Source organism: Terrapene carolina, unplaced genomic scaffold, assembly GCF_002925995.2.
Source record: "Terrapene carolina triunguis isolate 2854851 unplaced genomic scaffold, T_m_triunguis-2.0 Scaffold85, whole genome shotgun sequence".
NCBI classification, from domain to species: domain Eukaryota; kingdom Metazoa; phylum Chordata; order Testudines; family Emydidae; genus Terrapene; species Terrapene triunguis.
The window spans coordinates 54247021-54258353 of NW_020664436.1; positions in this window are offsets into that span (position 1 = coordinate 54247021).

Genomic DNA, 11333 nt, shown 5'->3' on the forward strand with positions numbered 1-11333 from the left:
ATGTAAAGTAATGCCATTTGTCATGAATTTGAAGCACGGGGAATGAGATTAAATTCTAATACAGAGAAGACTTTGTGTATGGTAAAGTTGATTGCTATTTAGCTTCTTAGTTGTTTTCTTCGAATAATGGCCACTGGTACATTCTTGTAAGGTGATCTGTTTCAGACACATGGCAATGAAGCTATATTTATAATTACATTGAACATAAAATTGTTTCCAACTAACGAAAAAACATGATGGAGAAAGAATTTCACAACATATTTACACCTGTTAGTTTAAAAAACTCATCCCCTTATTTAAGTATTGTAAGAGTTCTTCTTTGTGCTTCCAAACTAAAATAACTCAGACCCTTTAAGAATATATTTGTTGCTTCTTTCCATGGTTTGGTGGCAGGTGTACCAACTTGAATACACTGTCTCACAAACAGAATATAATACAGTATGAACTGGAGGTGAGTTTAGTAAAATATGAAACAGGAAAAATAAATGAAGAAATCCTTTTTTTCCTTCCATCACTATTGTCTTTCACTTTTCAAGTTTTTCTATAGTTTCTCATCAGTTCAGAGAGCATGCTTTTGTCAATATGTATGTTAAAAAAAACTTAATTCATGTTAACCTGCTGTTTGTGCACCTGTGATTCAACAAGACTGCTGCTGATTCATAGACCTACATAGACTTCAGCTGTCACGTGAAGACACTCCAATAGCTATTTCTATTTGATATAAGCATCTAAGGAATAGTGAGCAATGAGGTTTTTTTTTCCCAAATGCTGTGTCTCTGAAGCCAACCGATAAAGTACATTGCATTAAGTCACAGGTGCTGATGAGTTCAGGAAAGTGTTGCTTACTAATATCATGTAGAGAAAGCAAAACTGTTACAAGGCCTTTTCAGATAGCAGCAGCTGCTTCATTTGTACTGTTCTGTACTAACTTCCCACCATTTTGTTCCCCCCATGACTTTTGTAATACAGCAGGTTATTTTTAAACCTCCTGAGTTGACTGCTAGTGTCGAACCTGTTTTCTGAGGCGAACCTCCCTTAAATATCATTATGTTCTTTTGGTTAATCTCTTTCTTTCAGATCTCAGTTTCTGGTACCGGATGTGGAAGTTCAGGATGGCATTTGTGGGATCATCGGCCATGGCCAATTCCTCGTTAACTGAAAAGCAGAAACAGTCATGTTAATTAGCAGCTCTGAACTTGTCACACAGAAAAGGTAACAGTAGGGTAAGCTTACCAACATTGCTGGAGGAACCTCTTCTGGGCATGAGAAGGTAGTTAAGACTGCATGCCCATTGAAGGCCTGATCCAAAACTTAATGAAATAAAAGGATCCTATTTACTTCACTGGGCTTTAGATCAGGCTCTGAGTCCTTTGCCAGTTGTGCTAATGGTGGCATTTTATTTTGTGTTGTGATAGTACCTAGGGGCCCCAATCACTGGCCAGAGCCCTATTACACTAGGTGCTGTACAAGCACAGAAGAAAAAGACATTCCCTGCCCCATGGAACCTACAATCCAGTGTAAGGTAAGACACAACAGAGGGCTACAGCAAATGAACAGGGAGAACAAAGTAACAATGAGACAAAACTGGTTAGCATAAAAAACTGGTCACAGCACTGAGGCCTCACACAAAAGGGATCTTAAAGGGGGAATTAGGAGGAGGACAATGAGGCCTTCTTGTGCTTGAAGGGCAGCATGGGAGAAAGTGTTCGAAAATTGAACAAGCAGACACTGGTTTTGGTAGTGTGGACGGTGTTTTCAAAGGAGTCTCAACGAATGAGGCACCCAGCTCCTCCTGAATGCCTAAGGCCCTGTCACCGGTTGGACTGGTCCTTCAAAAGACTTGTGCTCAGCCCTGCCTGTGCCTAGTTATCCAGCCCCCATGTGATGGACTTGGTCTGGTGGCTGGATCAGATGATCAGGATCACATGATGATAGCCTAGGGGTAGGGCCTCCTATAAGAGGAAGCCTGCTCAGAAGTACCAGGGACCTGTTGGGAGCAGGAGGGCTCTCTTGCTGTAAGCCAGGGATAGATGGAAGTGCTTAGAAGTCTCACTGTAAAGAGCTGGGAAGGAGAGTCTAGGAGTGCCAGTAAACCCAGAGCTGGAATCCTGATATGAAAGTAATTGATAAGCCATGAGGAAAAGGGATTGACTGGATTTGAGAAGCCCTGGTAAGGGGGTTATTAGAGAGCTGAGCAAGGGGCTGTGAGAAAGACTTAGAGACAGGCCTAGATAAGAAGTGGCCAGCAAAGTGAAGCACTGGGTCCGAGTTGGTGGAACTTCTCTGATTACTACTGGGTCCCTGGACTGGAACTTCAGGCACAGGAAGGCCCTACAAGGCCACTGAAAAGTGCAGTATGAAAATCCCCTCACACTAGAGGCAGAAGGCCTCTTGAGCCTGGAGTCAGGCTGAAGATTCAATATGAGGTTGCTGGAAGTTTGGGTGGGGTTTTGGACTTCTTGTGTATCCCAGAAGGGAGACGCGTAGTCTTTATGATTTGGCAAGAGAACTAAATAATTTGAAGATTTGGGAATTGGCTTAAGTGCAGGAAATGGAGGTGTCTAAAGCCTGGAGAGGGGAAACCGAGGCACAGAGAACTGGGTGCCAATAGGCAGTAAGGTGATCTGGTAACAGGCCCTTTTGAAAATGGCACCACATACATGTGTCCACTTGAAACTGAACTGAATTTTTCACCTAACATTTGATGGCCTTGTGGTTTTTAATCACAATAATCTTTATTGGATTTGAATTGGCCATATATAATAAAAGGTTCTAGATCCCTTTGGCGAACTCCTCTGCCAATTAATCCACTAATTACTCTTTTATGGCTCTGTGTGATGTTAGGAAACACCAGTTGCCTTATCAAAATCCAAACCTAAAGATGAACAAAATCCTAAACTTGAGCAGTACATTTAAACATCTGGTTTTACATAAAGACATTCATAGATGTGATAATCCCAAAGCACTTTCAGAGTAATGGTACTGTAATGACTCTCTAGGACAGCAAGAGCGAGTATGCCGTCAGCAATCAGTAACACACGTCTTCCCCCCCCACACACACACACACCTCCCCAAGAGAAGAAATGTTACTTAAAACACAATGGCATGGACTCAACCTATGAGGGCTTGTGATCATCCTGCCCTTCTCATATTGATAAGTGGGAGGGGGAATCCTGGCTACATCCCAGTTACATGGCCAAGGGAGGGTGTCCCAGTATGGAAAAAGGCATCATGCTATTGAAAAGGTTGGAAACCACTGCACTAGATTTACCTTAATGTTGTTTCATCACTGCTGAAGTATATTTAATACACAAACAGTCACTGAGATGGCTCTTTACTAAAAGAGAGAGCCTTTGTTTGTATTTCAAGAAAAGTCTAATGTAAATGTTCACTTTCACAATAATTGGACTTCATTGGCCATCTCCTGTTCTCTCATTACACCACCTCTCTGTGGTAATATTGGGTATTTCTAGTAGCACCTCAACACTTCAGCTTCCTCATGTTTGATAGATACTGTCTAGTGTCATGTTTTTTGGTACCATAGCGTGTGGTTGGTTTTCTGTTGTCGGTAGCTACAAATTATGTTTAGTCAGAGAAAGGCAAAGACAGAACTGATTGAAGCAAACAGAATGGGCTTCACTGATCTGGTCAGTGTCTGAAAAGTGCATGTTGAACAAGGGGCTGCTTGAGTAACTGTTTTAGCAGCTTTTGTATTTACACACACACACACACACACACACACACACAACACTTGTTAAGGCCGAAAGTTCAGAAACCTGGAGATGTTATGCAAATGATATATTTCCCTATTTTGCATCTTTGAATATGTATCACCTTATTTACATAATGACTACAACAAACATCCTGATTACCAGAACTTAAGCCTGACACACAGCTACAGCATGGAACAAGCTTTGGAAACAGAGGAATTGCTGTGCCCTGGTGGGGCGCTGGCATATACTTGGACTGGCATCCAGATAATTCAGGAGACTCTACCCTGGCTTGTCCTGGACTGGTTGGGGAATTGTGACTGGGTTGGTGACCCCTGCTGCTGACTGGGAAATCTGGCTGCTTCCTGCTGGGGATGCTCTGGGTTGATAATGCTAAATCCATAAAGGGACTCAGGATTGCAATGCTCAACATTGCAGTAGCTAGTCACTCAGTGGAATCCACAAACCCTGAGTGAGGTGCCTAGGCTTCCTGTACAATGCATGGGGCAAGACAGGTGACTGGAATCCACAAAAGCCAGCATACGTAGTGAGCAGGTGCATAAGTTAGCCAGGAGCAGATGCTGAGGATAGGGTGCATCCTAAGCCCTGCCCCTGTCAAGGAGTTAGGTGCCCGAGTCCAGGATAGAGGGAGGTGCCTATATCTGCCTGGGATCCACAGCTGTGAATCCTCTGCTGGAGTCTGGCATTGAAACCCTTCCTTGCAAGTAAGGTGGCAGCACTCCTGCCTAACTCCACACAAAAGGGCCGGGGTGGGGGGAGGAAATGACCCTCCATTATAACATTTAGCCCAGTGGATAGGGGACTCACATGAGAGACCCTGGTTCAGTTCCCCCATCTGCCTGATATAGAGCAGGGATTTGAACTGGGGGTCTCCCTGCTCTCATGGGAGTGCCTTAACAACAGAGCTATGGGGAATTCTGACATGGCTCACTTTCAATGTCTCCTGTTAAAGCGGTTCTACTGTGTATGAAATACTTAAACAATTAAGTATTAATTGAGCCAGCGAGACCATAAGAATGACACTCTAGCCCAGTAGTTAGAGATCCACCTGAAAGGTAAGAAACCCCAGTTCAAATCCCTTCTCCACATCAGGCAGAGGGAGGAAGTCAATCAAGGTCTCCCACATCATGGATGAGCAGCTGGACCCCTGGGCTAAAGGTTATAAGGGAGGCCACCCCTTCACTACCTCCCAGCCATTTTGTGGGGAGTTAGGAGGCTCAAAGCCACACACGTGAGAGTTGGTGGCTCACCTCGTCTGAGCATGTGGCTGGTGCTTAGGGGTGAGTTAGGCATTGAGCTGCTGAGAGAGGTCAGGATTGAGGCAGCTATACACATGCCCAGCCAGCAAGACATAGGCACCTAGGGCAGTTCAGTAGCAAAAATATAGACTCAAGGGGACTTTGGGAACCAGCAAGGTAGGGTGGCAGCTGAGCAAAGATTTTGAGGATCTCAGTGGCACCGAAAATGTTGGACTTAGGTGTCTATTGTGGCAGTTAAGCACCTAAGCCCTTTTGTGGCTCTTGCCCATGGTCTCTAATGGGGTGTCCAGCTCTGGCAGTTGGTGCCTCTTGCTCCCTGGAAGGGGAGGCGAGGATATGGGGCTCCGGCTGCAGCACCCTAGTTATAGCCCTCAGAGCCTTGTGGTTAGAGGTGTTAGCCAGGACACTGCCCCATGTCACACTAGCCATAGTTCTGAGTCTATGGCCATGGGTGGGCTGGGGGGTGGCGGGTTCTGTGCTCTGAGCTGCAGCTCTGTGGTTAGAGTCCACATGGCTGTTGACACAGAGTGCCCTAGAGGACTCTAATTGTACTGAGTCTGCCTAGAATGGCCCTATCCTGACGGGTGAGGCCTAGAGTATCATCACAGCTCTCTACGTGAGGACTAGAGGAATGGTGCTGAAAGCAGCTAAAATGAGGAGCTTCCTGGCCCAACAGCCTCATGAAAGAGGTCTGAAAAGGACTGAAAAGGACAGCAGACAAACTAGCTTTTCTTTGAGCGCTAATTCCTAATTCATTCAGATACACAGAATTGACAGCACTCTTTGTGATGGTGCCACCTGGCATGTCAGATACAGTCAAAGGCAGCTGATCTCAGTTACACCAAAACTCAATTAAAAAAACCACAACATTTGAGGCAGAAGAGACGGCATCAGATACAATTACTCCAAAGTGATGATTTTAGTGCTTTGTCAAGAAGATTTGATTTGTTTAATGTGGAATTGTGCATGTGATAATGGGATTAACATGTGTTCAAAACAAACTGTGCAGTGCTAGTGACTGTCTGGATAATTCCTCTGGTGGTGTTCTATGCACAGTCAGTGTTGATTAGAAAAGTGAGCACTGCCTGTGGTAGGTTTGACTGATCACTGGCACTTCAGAGACTGTGTGGAGGGGGTTTCTAATCTGGCATTGCTATTTTGACTGCTTCAGTGTTTCTCTTTAAATTGTACTTAGACACCCTTTACAATTAACACATCCTCCTGATCAGATTCAAGGTGCTTTCCCATTCTGCCTCAAATAATGAATACAGACTTTTCAAGTACAGCAGTAGCTGAATTCTAACATGCTGTAGACAACCTAATCGAACAAGGAAGAACCAAAGCAAAACAGGCTGTCAGTTTGATAGCAGCAGCAAAAGTGTTATCGGACAACTTTGGTGAGTAAGTATTGACATACATTGTGCCCAATAAACACAGCATCCTATAGAGTCTAGACACTGGAATCCAATGGAATCTGTGGTCTCTGAGAACTCACTGTGAAGCATCCAAGGAGTTTACTCTTTTCTGTTTGCTAAGGGCCTCATCCAAAGCCCACAGAAATCAAGGAGTTTGTCCATTGGCCTGAATGTCCTTTGGATCAGGCCCAAACAGCTTTGGCTTGAGCCTGGCAGTCTGAAGTGCAAGCAGCACTGCACCAGTCTGCCACTACAGCTCAGTCTTGACTTGCAGCCATGACATGAGCTGAGAAGGAATGCAGCGCAGGTCTCCTTGTATGGATAATTTGTCGGAATGACACATGAGAGGATGGGAGGTCCCTTTTTAAAATGTTTATCATTCAAGCTTTTACTGCAACAATCCTGCTATCCCAGGGCCTTTCTTGCACAAGGGCCATTTGATCTAGCACTCCGGATCCTGATTTTCAATATGTGGGTATTCACACATTTGTGGCCGCACTCTCTCACACACACAGTCTTTGGTATCTGAGTTAGGGGTTAAAAAAAATCTGAATGTAGATCTCTAATTGATTATGGACCAGCTAAAGCTGTGACACGCCAGATGGGGAGCTTGACCAATTCAGTCAGTAAAAAGGGAAGGTACACTGCTCTTAATTTTATTTCAGGAGTGCAGACATTCAACTTAATGAGCAAATAGACATAAGACTCAATTGCTATTAACCTCCCACTGAAGGCTTGAGCAGCAAAGGTGTAGAGGAACCTGATTTGTAGTTTAGCTGCACTATATTTTCTCCTTTATGGTTGCTTGTAATACAAACGAGTATGGCTCTTTTCTGCTTCAGTTCACGCAGTCAGTAAAATTGTGGGGCTTAAACATAATTTCAGTCCAAGTCCTGAACTGTGGCTATAAGCCATCTTCTGGTTGGAGAAACTGTTTAAATGTGGCACCACAGCTTCAGAAGGCTTGACAGGTTTTGCTTTTTACATAAGAACGGCCATACTGAGTCAGACCAAAGGTCCCTCTAGCCCAGTATCCGGTCTTCCGACAGTGGCCGATGCCAGGTGACCCAGAGGGAATGAACAGAACAGGTAATCAAGTAATCCATCCCTGTCGCCCATTCCCAGCTTCCGCTATTCACTGCAGGTTAGTTATTTAGTATATCCAAAATGTATTTGATTATACAAGGAGGTTTGTCTATCCAGCCTGTGTCATCCCCAGGGGTCTCACTCACCCTCTATCAGCTTGATCCTGAAGTAGGCAATGAGCAACAATAGGAGCAAAACCACTGGCAGGAAGATCCCAGTGAAGATAATCCAGGCAGGCAGCTCCTTTGCAAATGCTGACAGCGTGTAACCCATGGCCAGTCTCATCGGCAACATTCTTGCTGAAAGAGACGCTCTAGGCCTTTCCCTCTGTTCCCCCGTCCCTCCCCCCCACACACACACACTTTCTGCCCTTTGCTCCGAGCATTATTACTTTATTTGGACTTTGCTCTGTTTGTTCAGGCCTGTGATTTCTAATAGGATTGTAACGGGGTTACAAAGTTCCTAAAGTGCACATTGGCATGACACAATCCGCCTTGTGACTGGAAGGTTTGGATTTGTTGGGTTTTGTTCACTTGCATTTTTAGCAGTTTTCTTTGAGACAGCTTTTTGCAGGAAAATCTGTGTTTTTGAATACTTAACATTTTTACTCTCAGTATTATTTATTTATTATTTGTATTACACTAGCACCTAAAGGCCCTACCCAAGATCGTTGTGCTAAGCACTATACACGCACGCGCGCACACACACTGTAAGACAATCCCTGCCCCAAAGAGCTTGCAGTCTAAATAGACAAGACAGACCAAAGATGGGAGAAAGGAGCATTGCCCTACTAAACCCAGAGTTGTGAGTTCACTCCTTGAGGGGGCCACTTAGGGATCTGGGGTAAACTCAGTACTTGGTCCTGCTACTGAAGGCAGGGGGCTGGACTCGACCTTTCGGGGTCCCTTCCAGTTCTATGAGAGAGGTGTATCTCCATATATTTATTTTAGATTAGGAATTGAGGCACAGAGAGATGAAGGGCCAGTTTTTCAACAGGGCTCAGAACCCACCATTGGGCCCAGACTTTCCAAAGAGCTCAGCTCCCATTTAAGCACCCAAATAAGTGGCTAGATTTCAACAGCTCAGCATGCAGTGTGCTGAGCTCTTTGGAAAATCTGGCCCCAGGTCACACGGGAAGTCTGTGGCGGAATGTAAATAGAACACTGATCCTGAGTACGAGATCAGAGCTTTAAGCAAAAGACCTTCGTTCCTATATATCTCTAGAGACTTTTCCCAAAGTTTCCACAGTACTAGAAATCATTTAAAGGTGTCAGACTGACAGACTTGGCAACTTTTAAGCTGTCTTAATACCCACCGGATGGGTGTGAGGCTTCTCAGGGGTACCCAGGTTTGTGAGGCACCTCATTACCATCTGCCTTTAGCATGAGGAAGCTTGTCTGTGCCTGCTGTGGGTCAGCTCCCTGTCTCTAGCAATCACTGGCAACACCAGCACTCCTCTCCAGGCCTACCCAGGACCTGTTCTCTCTCTACAGTTAGTGATAGGCACACCCCAAACCTTCTGAGAGTCTCCCTGGAGTGCGCAGCCCCTGTTCCAGTGGCCACTTGCAATATTCATAGATCAGCACACCCAGGCTTACCAGTTAGACCTCAGATCAACGCTCAGCTTCACACACCACAGCACTTAGACAAGTGTATTTAACACAGTATAGAGATTCTAATAATAGCAAGTAGAAATATTGGCAATAAGTGGTTACATATAAAAACGTAACACACATTCTAGAACCTCGACGTACTTAACTAGGCGCTTCATGCCTTTTTCAATCTAGCAGAGAAAGGTATAATGCGATCCAATGACTGGAAGTTGAAGATAGACAAATTCAGACTGGAAATAAGGCGTACATTTTTAACAGTGGGAGTAATTAACCATTGGAACAATTTACCAAGTGTCGTGGTAGATGCTCCATCATTGGCAATTTTTAAATCAAGAATGGAGGTTTTTCTGAAAAATCTGCACTAGGAATTTATTTTGGAGAAGTTCTATGGCCTGTGTTATACTGGAGGTTAGACTAGATGATCATAACATGCATCTACGTACAAAACAATCACGTAGACTTTTTGGTTTGATTTGCTCATGTATTTGAGATATGGTTAGCTGAGAAATTATGTACAGAAGAGGATAACGTACATCTTTACCTTCCCTTGTCACACTTCATAATTGTAGGGATAGACAGTTGATGGATTATAGAACAGATAGTTGTTGACTGGTTGCTTTCTGACTGGAAAGGAATTAAGAAAATTCTCCATCCTCCACACTGGTATGATCTGGTAGCCAAATGAAAAGTGACACATTTGGAAGATAAGTTGCTGTCAATATTGTTCAAAATTATCCTGTCAGTTCCATCTGTTTGTCTAAACAGCAATTACTCTATCTGTAAAATCAACAACCCTGCTTCAAAAATTGTACTGATCTCAGATCAGTTTGGGATGCATGGCTGTCTTTGCAGTATGGGTAACAAAGGGAACAGGTACTCTGTCAGAGCAATGACATTTTGTTTTTTAAAAACTACTGTTACAGCTCTCTAGGGTGACCAGATAGTAAGTGTGAAAAATTGGGACAGGGAGTGGGGCGTAATAGGCACCTATATAAGAAAAAGCCCCTATAAAATAAAATCAGGACATCTGGTCACCCTGCAGCTCTCACACAAGTAAATCTAAAGTATCATGCTTGTATAATCAGTTTTAAAGTGTGGAATGATGATTCCTGGTCCTGGATTTTTCTGTTGTGTGATTACACTTTTAGTTTTTATGATTCCTGTGTTTTCCTGAGCTCATAAGAGCCAGAAGAAAATCAGATAATTTCTACTAGATGTAGATCAGTTTAAGGGGAATACCTGATGCCCTGAATGATCTGTAGATAGTATCTTGGGAAAGAAGTTGATGTGCCTGTTTTGATGAAATGCCACTGTTTGTAAAAAGACTGAAGAAGTAGTCCTTTTGGTTGCCATCTCACTAGTGTTACCAATATAGATATTTGATGGTATAGCTTTGAAAGAGGCAGGGAACAGAGCAGGTCAAAACTCACAATTTCCATTTTGCAGGAAATGCCAATGTTTTAAAACTCCCCTTTGTCCAGCATCAGAACAAAGTCAAAAATTTTAAAATTTCCTGTCAAACAAAATTTTTTAAAAGTTTTGGAAATATCAAAACAAGCTTATTGAAGCAGAGTAAACAAGAGAGTTATTCCAGGTGTTTGAGAGCATTTTGGATAGTAATCAAAACATAACAATCTATTAATATGACATGCCCAAGTGTGAGTCAGCCACATGACAACTGAACTGACAGTCTGGATTGCTCTTCCTCAAAGCAAATATTGAAGTAAATCTGCTATGAGATGGGGACTGGGCTACTTTAATTTGGCTTACTTGTTAAAATCAATTTTACTGTAATTATAGTGGAAAGGAGAGGCTTGCTCAGGAGCTTGGTAATGACAGAGCCTTTCAGCTCTAGGTCATTGGCTCAAATTTGGCAGTGGCCAAAATTAATCATTTCTCAGCTTCTAGGGAGTTATGTGATATGAAGTTGGTTTCCAAATTCTGGTGGACAAGTGAACATGTCACAGCTGGCCCTCATGATGTCAGTCTCAGCAATGAGACCAAGGACTAAATAAGCATTAAGACTGAACTATATCTGCTCTTGAACATGGGATGAGATCCTGGATCCATTGAAATGAAGGGAGCAAATGTGACCAAGATTTCACCTACAGTTCTCAGTTGAGGCATATCATAGAATCATAGAATATCAGGGTTGGAAGGGACCTCAGGAGGTCATCTAGTCCAACCCCCTGCCAATTGGCACTGCGGTGTGGCTAAACTGGGTCTATC